The sequence below is a fragment of the Sylvia atricapilla genome, chromosome 5 (assembly GCF_009819655.1).
Source record: "Sylvia atricapilla isolate bSylAtr1 chromosome 5, bSylAtr1.pri, whole genome shotgun sequence".
Lineage (NCBI taxonomy): Eukaryota > Metazoa > Chordata > Aves > Passeriformes > Sylviidae > Sylvia > Sylvia atricapilla.
The window spans coordinates 34,318,666-34,329,461 of NC_089144.1; positions in this window are offsets into that span (position 1 = coordinate 34,318,666).

Below are 10,796 nucleotides of genomic sequence, written 5' to 3' on the forward strand. Positions count from 1 at the left end.
CCCTACAAACTCATTCCTGATTCCCTGATAAGGAAGCAGGGCATCATCATAGAAACAGAAAACAGAGTGAAAAAAAAATGAATGATCCTGTGAGAAGAAAGAAAATGAACCACAGCCTAATCACTTAAATCTCAAGGCAGAACAAAGATTTATGCTGTTATTGGCACCCTTGTCACCTGGACACCGGTATTCAAGAAGGTCTACCTGAAAGTTATTTTCTTCACACATTTTTGCAAGTGCAGCTTGCAAACATGACAACATGAACTCAGGTTTAGATTAGCAGTGAATTGTGGTGTGGAGGGCTGTTGTTTGATGGTGCCCAGTGACACTTGTGAATTAAGATGGCCACTGCCAAGGAGCGAACATTGCACGTGACCTCGTGTGACACACTTTGTTCTGCTTATTTGAGACACATAGGAGTAGCCAGACTAAATAAAGGTCAGAGTGGGCCTAGCTCACCATGCAGAGCCACTATAGCATATTTAAATTTACCACCTCAAATTTTAATCCAAACTGCTCATCTAAGCTATGCTGATGGATACAGGGTACTTGCATTGAAATCTTTTTACTTTGTTGACAAATAATAGGCTATTTAAAAAGTCTTGCAATTGTAGCCCTTCAGTTAGATGATATATATGACTAAGTTAGGTGATTACGGAGAGAGAGTCTTTATACTAGTTGATTCATTATGTTCTCTACTGGTGTAGGAAACTCATCCACTATGCTTTAGTGAGACATATGGAAGGTTTTAAAAGTGCCTTTGGCATTGGGACCTAATATGAAATATGTTGCAACATAAGTTCTTTCATAAAATCTAGCCCAGTTTATCACAGCGACATTAGGAAATCCACAGAGATTATTTTTGTAAGCAAAAGGTGCAGAATTTGGCCCAGCTTTTGATTGCCTGAATGGATCTATGTAATTGCTGCTGCACATATTTCTGTTTGTGACTAAATGCAAGTTGCTTTCTACACAACCTGAGCGTGCCCTGTGTATTATTTACATGTGTTGAAAGAAGCACTGATGTACGACAGGAGCCAGAATAAAACTGCCAGGAGAAGGCTATTAAGACATATAAGTGCTGAACTCATTAGGTAAATTTATCTTGTATTATTTTTAGTAAAAGTCCTGATGACTGTGTATCCCCATTACATCTCCCTGAGCTTCCAAAAAAAAATTTAAAGGCCCAAATTATCAAGTTATTTGTCTTTCAAAAACAAAGTAAATTTCACTGACAATCTACACAACTCTGAGGGGCTTGGAGGCTGCCTCTCTATCTCAGTGGCTGCAGCAGTAAGAAGATCCACACCAAATTGCACCTTCAGGCTGCCTATCCTGCCTTCCCAGCAGAATGCCCTTCATTAAGGCAGACATTACTCCGTTGTGTAGGAACCTCTGCAGCAGAAGAGGCAGTGCAGGAAAATAAGTTGAAACCTGGTGTGTTGCTTGTCTCCAGCAAGGGATGTATGGAGTCAAGCATCCTCAGGCAGCAGAAGATATTCAGCCTGGGTTCACCATATCTTAGGAATGTTCCTCTCAGGAGAAAGAAAGGAAACAGAGATCTGGCAGCAAGAATCCCTAAGAAGAGGCATATGTACCACAGCATCCCTTAGGAGAGCAGACTCCCTAATTTCAGTAGCTTTTATAGCCCCCCTGGCAGGAACCTTATTGTCCCTCATCTCCATGAACTGCCATGGCTCAGAGCTGTGACTCCAGTAGGTGACAGCTGATAATTTACGAAGCATTTCATCTTGGCCTGTAGCAGACCAATACTGCAGTGAAAGTCAAAACTCACTTCTAATGAGAACACCATTATATCTACACAGACCTCCCAGGTGATCAAAGTCCTCTGCAGCAGTGCTTGCTCCACTCTGGCATCACACTTCCACAGGCGTCTTCCCCACCACTCGAGTATGAAGCACCCTCAGGGTGCAGCTAACCATCATCTTCTTCCTGCACCCTTTCCTCTTCTCAATGCTGTTTGCTATGTGACATTCAAAAGCAAAGCAGGCAAGAGCACCCTGACTGATTTTGCTCTATCCCACTGTTTCCCTGTCTTTTCACTTGGAAAACAAGAAGATACTGACTGTGGCTGGGGAAACTGGGACTGCTGGGTGAGTTACACAGCAATTACATCTATTTCAGGATAATCTGGTACACCTCATTACTCCTGGTGTATCATTGATTTTACTGCAATTAAATCCTGAGGTTTCAGGCTTGGCTGAAACATCAAATATCAATTAAAACAAAAAAAATCTCAGACTTTCACAAAATGGTTGCTTCCTGGAGATGCTTTAGCAACGCTTCTGCCCTCACCTGCTTTTGATCACCAGCTCAATGATATCTGCTCTATAGTATAAAATGTCTCCAAAATGGCTGCAAATCACTAATATTTCAACCTTACCAGCTACATTATACACATTAGCTATACACAAGGAGAGGACAGATATGCTGTGCCAGCACAGGTCAAGGTATGACATGCTAGGTAAATTATAGTACATAATAGGAGATGCTTCTCAGGAGTCAGACAAGTTTTGACACAGAGAAAAAAATAAGGTAGTACAGCTGGTGCATTTCTGTCCTTCCTTACTAGAGACGGTGTCTGATCTCTGTGAACCAGTTGTGTTGGACTGGGGCTCGTCTGTGGATTTAAGCAAAGGCCATGCTGGCTGATGCTAAAGCCAGGCCCTGCACTGGAAGATCCCTTAGCCCTGTTCTTACCTCCCTGACTTTCCTGTGTTGGGTGCGCATGTCATCCAGACCCTTCACTGGGAATTAGATCCATTTGCTGTGTTACTTACCCAGGAGAGCTCATTACACCAATAGCACTATCATGCTCACACAGGAGAATCTGTGTGTGTTTCCAGTGCACAGGTCTAATCAATCATCCACATCTAGGAACAATTTCTCTCTCTTCTGCTCCCGCACGGAGAAAGAACCAGTATTTTCATAAAGTCATGTTAAATATCACTGGTTAGGTTTGAGAGATATAGAGGGTGAACATTTAAAATACAGTGCCCATTTTGTTTGACACTGTTGAAAACAAATAGTTTACTACTTGTGTTTGGTTTTTTCTCATTTAATTAGGGACTTAGCTCAATGTTCCAGTATCAACAGAGCGAGCAAATATTTAAATGAGATGGGCATGCTTATTTCTTCATTGCTTTTGTTATAGGTGGGAGGAGACCCTTTAGTGTCTGTCTTTCCATTTAATATTTTATAATGAAGCAAAAGAGTCAAGTTATTTCAATTATCCCATGTGTGTGTTGAAAAGAGGAAGGGTAGAAAGCAAGGCAACAGGAGGCTAAAACACCTTGTCTCTGCATTATATGGGAGCGCAGCTGGATTATAGTAAATTGATGTCCTAGGCAAAATGTAACACAGAGTTCCCTGAGGCTTCCTCTGCTCCCCCAAGGGCATGTGCTGTCTCCATTGCTACACAGAGCTGCACTGACATGGAGTTTTCTTCTCTGGATAGCAGAGACTTAGCTACCACCCACTTCTCACACCATGCTAGCTCCCATGGGGACATCCAACAGCATTTTCCTGGGCCAGGGTAGGGTGGCCTGAGATCTCATGCTTCTCCAGCAACACTCCAATGGCAGTGCAGTTACTCTTGGCTTTTAGAATTTGAACTCTAATTTGCCCTGGGCTAGATTCTGGGTGCCAGTGGGCTGAGGCATCGTTGCATCCATAGTGTGCTCATCACCCTTCACAGATTTTCCTTCTGACCATGAGATCCAGAGATATGTATGAGCTTCTGTTCAGATGCAATCATGGAGCTCCCAGACAGAGAGACTGAGACTTAGACCCAGTAGAGCCACTAAATCTAGCATGGGAGCAGTTGGGAGTGTTTGCTATGGGTTCATTTCAGAGAGGGTGAGCTATACCCCAGCTATGAACAGAAAGTACAGGCAGCAGCACTGGCAGACCCTAGCAAGGCTGGGCTTTCTTCCTTCATCCTAGCATCTCCCTGGCACACTGAAAGATTGGGAATGGAAGACTGCTTCAGATGTAAAGCATCCATTTGTATTTAATAGCTAGCATTGATTTCCAATTTCATATCTGCTGAACAGTAGCCACTGGCCACATTAAATTCATCATCATCTTCACTGCACCTTCCAATTCAGGCTCTAGTATCACCCTTAATGAATCAATCCATGTCAGCATACAATATATATATATTTAACTATTCTCGGTGCCTTTATGAAGTTAAATCAGCTGGATTCTGAACACCCTAATTTTAGTTTGTGAGGCTAGGAAGATTGTAATATAAAACAAACAGTCAATTACATGTTCAACCTGTATTGAAAACCTTTTTGTTGGGCTACTACCCTCTGTCCTTAAACCACACATGTTTAATGCATGATTATAGTATTTATCCATCATCATGAAGCTTTATTGCTCCTTAAAGTAGCATGGAAAACACCAATCATCTGTGTTATTCTTTGCCAGTGTTTAGGTGCATGGGTCACCATTTACCCCCACCATGAGCATGCACCAGCACAATCTGCCCAGGAGCTGGGTATTTAGAAGGGACAAATGGATCCCAGGTTTATTCATGGCAGAAAGGGAAGCAAATATTTTATTTCATGGCTCCGTGGCTTTGTAGCCAGCATTAGAGTTTGTTTCTGTGTCAGAGGCTTGCAGACCTTGCTATCCAGTGGCCTTGCTGGTAGCACCAGCAGAAACACTGGAAATATCAGTGATACAGAAGAAGGGGACCTGGGGCTTTTCCAGCCGGCGAAAGAACCGTGGCATCTTCAGGCCAGGGATCAATAGAGGCTGCTGCTCGCTTTGTTTCGCATGACCTGGAACCACCCGACTTTTTTCACCTCCTTACAGGGCAGCGCTGAAGCAGGTGTCAGTGTGCGGTCTCCTCAAAGAGAGGAAACCAGTGCAGCCCTGTGCAAGGAAAAGCACAAATCTTCATTGCAAAGGATTGTGAAAGGCTCTGACAACTGACAGCAGCAAAACTCACTTGGTTGCTTGGTGCCACGTGTAAATGAGGGGGTTTTTTGTTTGCAGAAGGGCAGCTCTGCTTGGATCATGTTCTCCTTCAAGAGATTAATTCTCCCTAGACTTTATGTTAGCACAGTGAGTCCAGAGATACTACTCATCAATTAAAAATTCAGTAAACAATAAGCTGTCATTACCATAATCCTTCAGACTGGGAAACATGGGGTCGAGAGCTGTATCATCCTGGCCTGTGACAAAAGCTCCAAAGACTGCCGGCTGTGGTGTTAATTGATTGGTGTCATTTATAAGTAATCTAAAAATGCTGAATAATTTATTTTGCAGTGGCATGTGCTGAAAATATACAGCTGCACAGATATTTGCACAGCTTCAGAAGAAATAGTGCTTAACAGGGTATAAGGCAAAGATTAAGATTCAGTGATCTCCTTAGGAGCACTTTATCATATGCTCTGCTCTCCAGTGCTTTTATTACAGCAGAAGTATATAGATCTGACAATAGGAATGTATAGACCTGGGTGGCCAACACACACAGGCTCGATATTCTCCTTCACGGCAGATTACCAATAATGAACTTTAAAAGCAAGGAAGGTGGATGCCAAGCAGGAAATACTCAGTGCTGAGGACAGCCCTGCCGAACCACGATAAAAATTGACTGCTGTGTTTCCACAACAAGGATGCTGATGATGGGAAAAAGTCTAATGATTTAATCTCTCTCCAGCCAAAATGGGATAAAAATTCTTGCCATTGACTGAGCAGGTTTTCCAGGGGTCACCTCGTGGGGAGTGACTCTCATCAACCCACATTGTTTTTACAACTGCATGAAAAGCCCCAGCTGACACACTTTGAAATCAAGAGGAGCCACCCCAGGGAGCCCAAAGGACTGAAGAGGCTGGCAGCCAAAGCCAAATCTCTTCCCTTATGGATGCACAAATGAAAAGTTCATGTGAACACTAATTTGCTCAGGCAAAGCTGCCACTACAGTCGAAGGCTGACGACCAGGGCCTGTTTCAAGTCCACATCAACCCTCACCCAGGATGAATCCCACCCCACAGGCAAACCCTGCTCCTTTTCTTTCTCTTAAAGGCAGAAGGCTTGTCCCTAAATTCCATTTTGCTGGAATGATTAACTGCATTTCTAGGAGTTGCTTTGAAAATTGTGTGTGTGCATTGTAACTGAACCCTAACCCCATGCAAGTTTGCAAAAGAACATGGAACTCAACCCCAAAACACTCAAGATGAAAGGTTGGGCTCCTTACAACATCATTTCTGTGCTGTTGTATCAAATTTTAAAGTAGAGAATTATATTCTTGAAACCAGATTTGTGTGGCTAGCTTAAAATTGTACATTTGTACAAAACATTTGTATTTTAACAAATGTGGCAGGGTGGGGAATTTCTTTCTGAACATAAGCTTTTGAAGTGAAGTGATTATGCGGAAATCCTAACTTCCATTTCACAAAGTTCTTGGTTCTTCAATCTGCTCTTGGAACAGAGCCTAAAAATACAACCAAATATAGCTAAATGCCTCAGAAACTAGAATGGCAGGGGAAAAAGCATGCAAACTTTTATTTTTAAAACTCTTTTTATTTCCCTTCCTCCTGACTTTGACCCTGTTTTGGGGCCTGGAGGGTGAACTTACTAACCCTGAGTACGATGAGCTCTGCCATTTCCATGGGACTTTTCCATCTGCACTGCATTTTGAGAGCCATGCTTGTTTGAGGGGAATGCCAACTGCAGGCAGCAAATCCCATCTTGCTCCAGAGAAGTCAACAGAGAGCTCCCCCTGACTTCAGTCAAGGCTGGATGGCATCCAAAGAGAGTGAGGGCAGCAGGGAATATGCTTGTTACCATTATTCATGTTGGTTGTGTAAACAGTGCTCACTTGTGACCGAGAAATATGTGACTTTTTTTCTATGCTTTTAAAAAAAAAAAAATTACCAAGAAAATAATCATTACTGCACACTGCTCATTTTTTCCATTGCTCTGCATGTAAAAGCATGCATTGGTACAAATACAACTGATCTGGTTAAGTGTTTTAATACACCAGGGAGTAAATTGTTTGGGATGAAAGAAATTCATTATCCACAGTTTGCAGGGCTGAAAGTCTGGCTGTTTTAATGTTACTGCCGAGTAAAAAATTTAAAAGTGCATGCTGTGGCAAGATGAATATGTCTTTAAATTCTAGTCTAGTACACTAAGCATATTAATTAGATTACTATTCATTCTTTTAGTAGTGCTGAACCCCCAACATGGCTGGTAGTATAACTAAAGGTAATCAGCCTATTTTCCCTAGATTATTTTTCCATTAATTTAATTCACAAGGGGAAAAACTTGTGGTATCCTCCTAGGATAGGGACGGGCAAAGCATAAGTGGCAAAGACCAAACATCTCAAGAGGTCACAGCTGAACCCAAAAGCTAATGTATTTGTACAGGAGGCAGGGGAGTGTCTCAGGTTGTGGACTGCTGCAGTGTGTGCGCTCCCACTCCAAGCGATGCAGGTCAGACCGTCTCCTCCCCCTGCAAAGAGCGGGCTCCTGTGCACAGCAAACACAGCCAGGCCTTACACAGACCTTCGGTGTTTGGACAAGAGAGCCTGCAATAAAACTAAAGGACCTTCTCAACTAGCCTTTCACATATAGGACCTTTATTTTTGTCCATCCTACCCTCCAATTTGTCCATGATAAAGGAGATCGAGATATACTTATTTACTTACTTGTAATACTTTACATATTTACTTATTTACTTACTTGTTTGTATTTCACCCCTACTTCAGCAAAGCTCCATGATTCAGAAAACTCAACTTGCATGATTCAAAAAACTCAATTTGCAATATCTGAAGCAATTCCTCTTCATGAATACCATACTCCCATGAGTAACATCTCGGAAAATTAAATGTTTCCCACCTGGGCTTTTGTATGCAGCTGCTGCCAGATCTCCCTTTGAGCAGTGAGGTCAAGACATTGAAGAGAAATCATTTCCAGCTCATTTAAAAGCTTTGTGGGGTGGGATGGCCCATGGTTAAGCATACAACTCTTTTTATAAAGTTAGGTTTGCAAATGCTCAATTAGTTGGCTTCAAAAGAAATTTACTACTAAGATTTTTTTTTTTAATGCCTCCAGTCTGTCTTTTAGAAAATACTGCTAGCTTATATGGTTGTAAAGCTATGGCATGGCTGTGCAGAGCTTGCACGAGAGATGAGACAGAACTGTAGAATTCCTGCATAAGGTTTTTGACTGCATTGGAAAAACTGTATCCCCATCAATAAGGCCCCAACTTAAGAGTTCCCTCCAGCTTTCTGCCTTGCCCTCTGCCAAAATTTGCCGCCTCTGCAGCAGAGGAGTTAGGAGGTGGTCAGGAGCCCACGGCTGCGCTGCAGTGCTTGGAGCGGAGGCAGCAGGGAGGGAGCTCGCCCAGTGCTGATTGCAGCTGACAGCAGCCCTGAGGGGCCCGCAGTGGCTGTGAGGAGTGGGAGAAGCCTCAAGGGAACTGAGCCAGGAGCCCATTGCAAGGCAGGGCAGGCTGCTCAAGCAGCTCAGTCACCACTCCCAGCTGCCAGCATCAGTTCTGCACTGGAGGGAACTGCTCTCATAGCTGAGAGGGTCTGCCTGCACCTCAGCTGCCCCAGTTTGCTGGCTGCTGTGTAACACAATCGCAGATGAAGACAAATTAGCAGCATCACACCCACAGAAGTACCCACAGCACCAGCCCACCTTTCTCTCCTTCCCAGGATGCGATCCGGCCTGGTTCCCCAGGCTCACCTAGGAGCAAAACTAAAACTAAGCACCCTGCAGACATTCCCAGGCAGTCCACAGATACCATTTTCTATTTAGGGAGACCTTACATTTCATAATGAACTCAGTGATGCTGCCAGAGCTCAGCATGTCCCTGAGTCAAGGCCTTTGCTGCGCCACAGCAGAGCTCCTGCAGGTTTCTCCTTGCAGCTCAAGGCACCTTGGCAAAGATGCTGCAGGGACCTGAGGACACTGTGCATTTGTGGCACTTCCTTGTACAGCTTCAGAGTTACTGCCTGGCCCTGTGCTGGGCTGCACATTCCCATGGAGGGGTTCAGACCTTGTGACTGGGACCGAGGGGTGGACAGGGAGTGTATCTCTCATCAGTATTTGAGTCTCACACCTCTTTCACTCCCTTTCTAACTGAAGGGGCTGTTTTGCACTGGCACAGAAAATTATAAAACCCATGAAGTGAAAAGCCATTAATTTGGATGTGTATTGTCTCAGTTTCTGGGTACCTACACAGAGGTGCTGGACTGTGACTGATACTCACGGCCAGGAGCTGGCATCATTCCAACAAGCATTAGTGGGAAAGTGGTGCCTCACCAACCTTATCTGGGAAAACAGTCAAACAACCCCAAATTTAGAAACAAAAAGTAGGGGCACACAAAGCTAGTGGTGATGGTAAAACTAAAGGAGGCTATGTCTGCTAAAGGCTGCACTGGTGCCAAGCCTAGGGCTTACAGCGACGAAAATTTTTGTCATTGTCTGTTTCACTGATCCTAGTTCGGGAGGGTCCTTGGTTAAAATCAAGTGGAAAGCGAAAAATAAACTGGTGCAGAAGTTCTTCACGTATGTGCCTCAGACAGGGGTTTTTTTCAGACCCATCCTGAGAAACTGGGTTTGGGCAAGCAGGTGTAGATAAGGGTGTTCTTTCCCTGCTCATGCAGTATGTTCTCTGAGCTCTGCTTTTCTCTCTGCTTCCCTGAGTGTACTGAGAAGTGCAGAAACCTCAGTAATTTCAGTGTCCTGACCTGATGTCACTGCCAGTTTTATCTCCAGCCCCTTGGTCCAAAAGCTTTGGCATTTCCTATTACCAAAGGACCACTGTCCTGTCCTCTTCCCCTGGTCTGTCCAGCTGGACAGAAGACTGCAGGATTTGTTCCTTGATGACGAAAACAATAAGGAGTTGAAAATGCAGTGCCTAGTTGCTCTGTGAGTGCCAGCACTGCCCCAGGATGATACCATTTCAAACAGGAAGCTGCATGGCCCTGCTTCAGCCTGGAGCTGCAGCCCTGGCCCTTATCAGGTATTGACTACCTGCGACGACAATAGCACAAGAAATTTTGTTTGCTTAGGTAATGAAAGACTTCATTATAGAGCAACTGTACCATACCAAACATGTTTAATAATTAAGCAATGAGATATGACAAGAGGCAAATTCCAGCACAATTTTTACGTGCCTTGGATTGTACGATAAGGCCGAAGGCTGAGGAATTTTAAACAGACACTCACACTATTTTGCATTTGAATCATCTATTCTTCTACTTTTCCACACTCTTTAGCACAATGGTGCTATTCTGTCATAAATATTGTAAGCGTTAAATTTCTTATGGTCTGAGACCTTGGAATCTATTCTCTAAGTGATATATGTGTATCGCTGGCATGCAGAACATGGAATGCACCCCTTTGTCCATGATTAAGTCTGGAATTGATTTTCAGATCACAGTTAACAGGTCTGAAAAATAGGTTTGCTGATGGAATTGCTGACAGATTAACTACGTCAATGCAAGGGAACATCAATTCAGTGCCATGGTTGCTAACTCTCAAATATTTTTCCTTATGCTTTAAAAAAGAACTTGAGATTTTGGGATACTGCTCGTTCTTACATGCTGCAAGTTTGATAAGAGTTCTGTTTACTTCACACTTGTCTCTCTCCTTTAGAACTTGAACACATAATCATGAAATGCAATAATTTCCACAGAAGCACCACACTAATGCAGCATCAGTTCTGAAACTTTAATCTTATAAAATCAAGTAAAGACAGACTGAAAATTCTCACAAAAAGATTTACAACAAGCTCTTTGTGG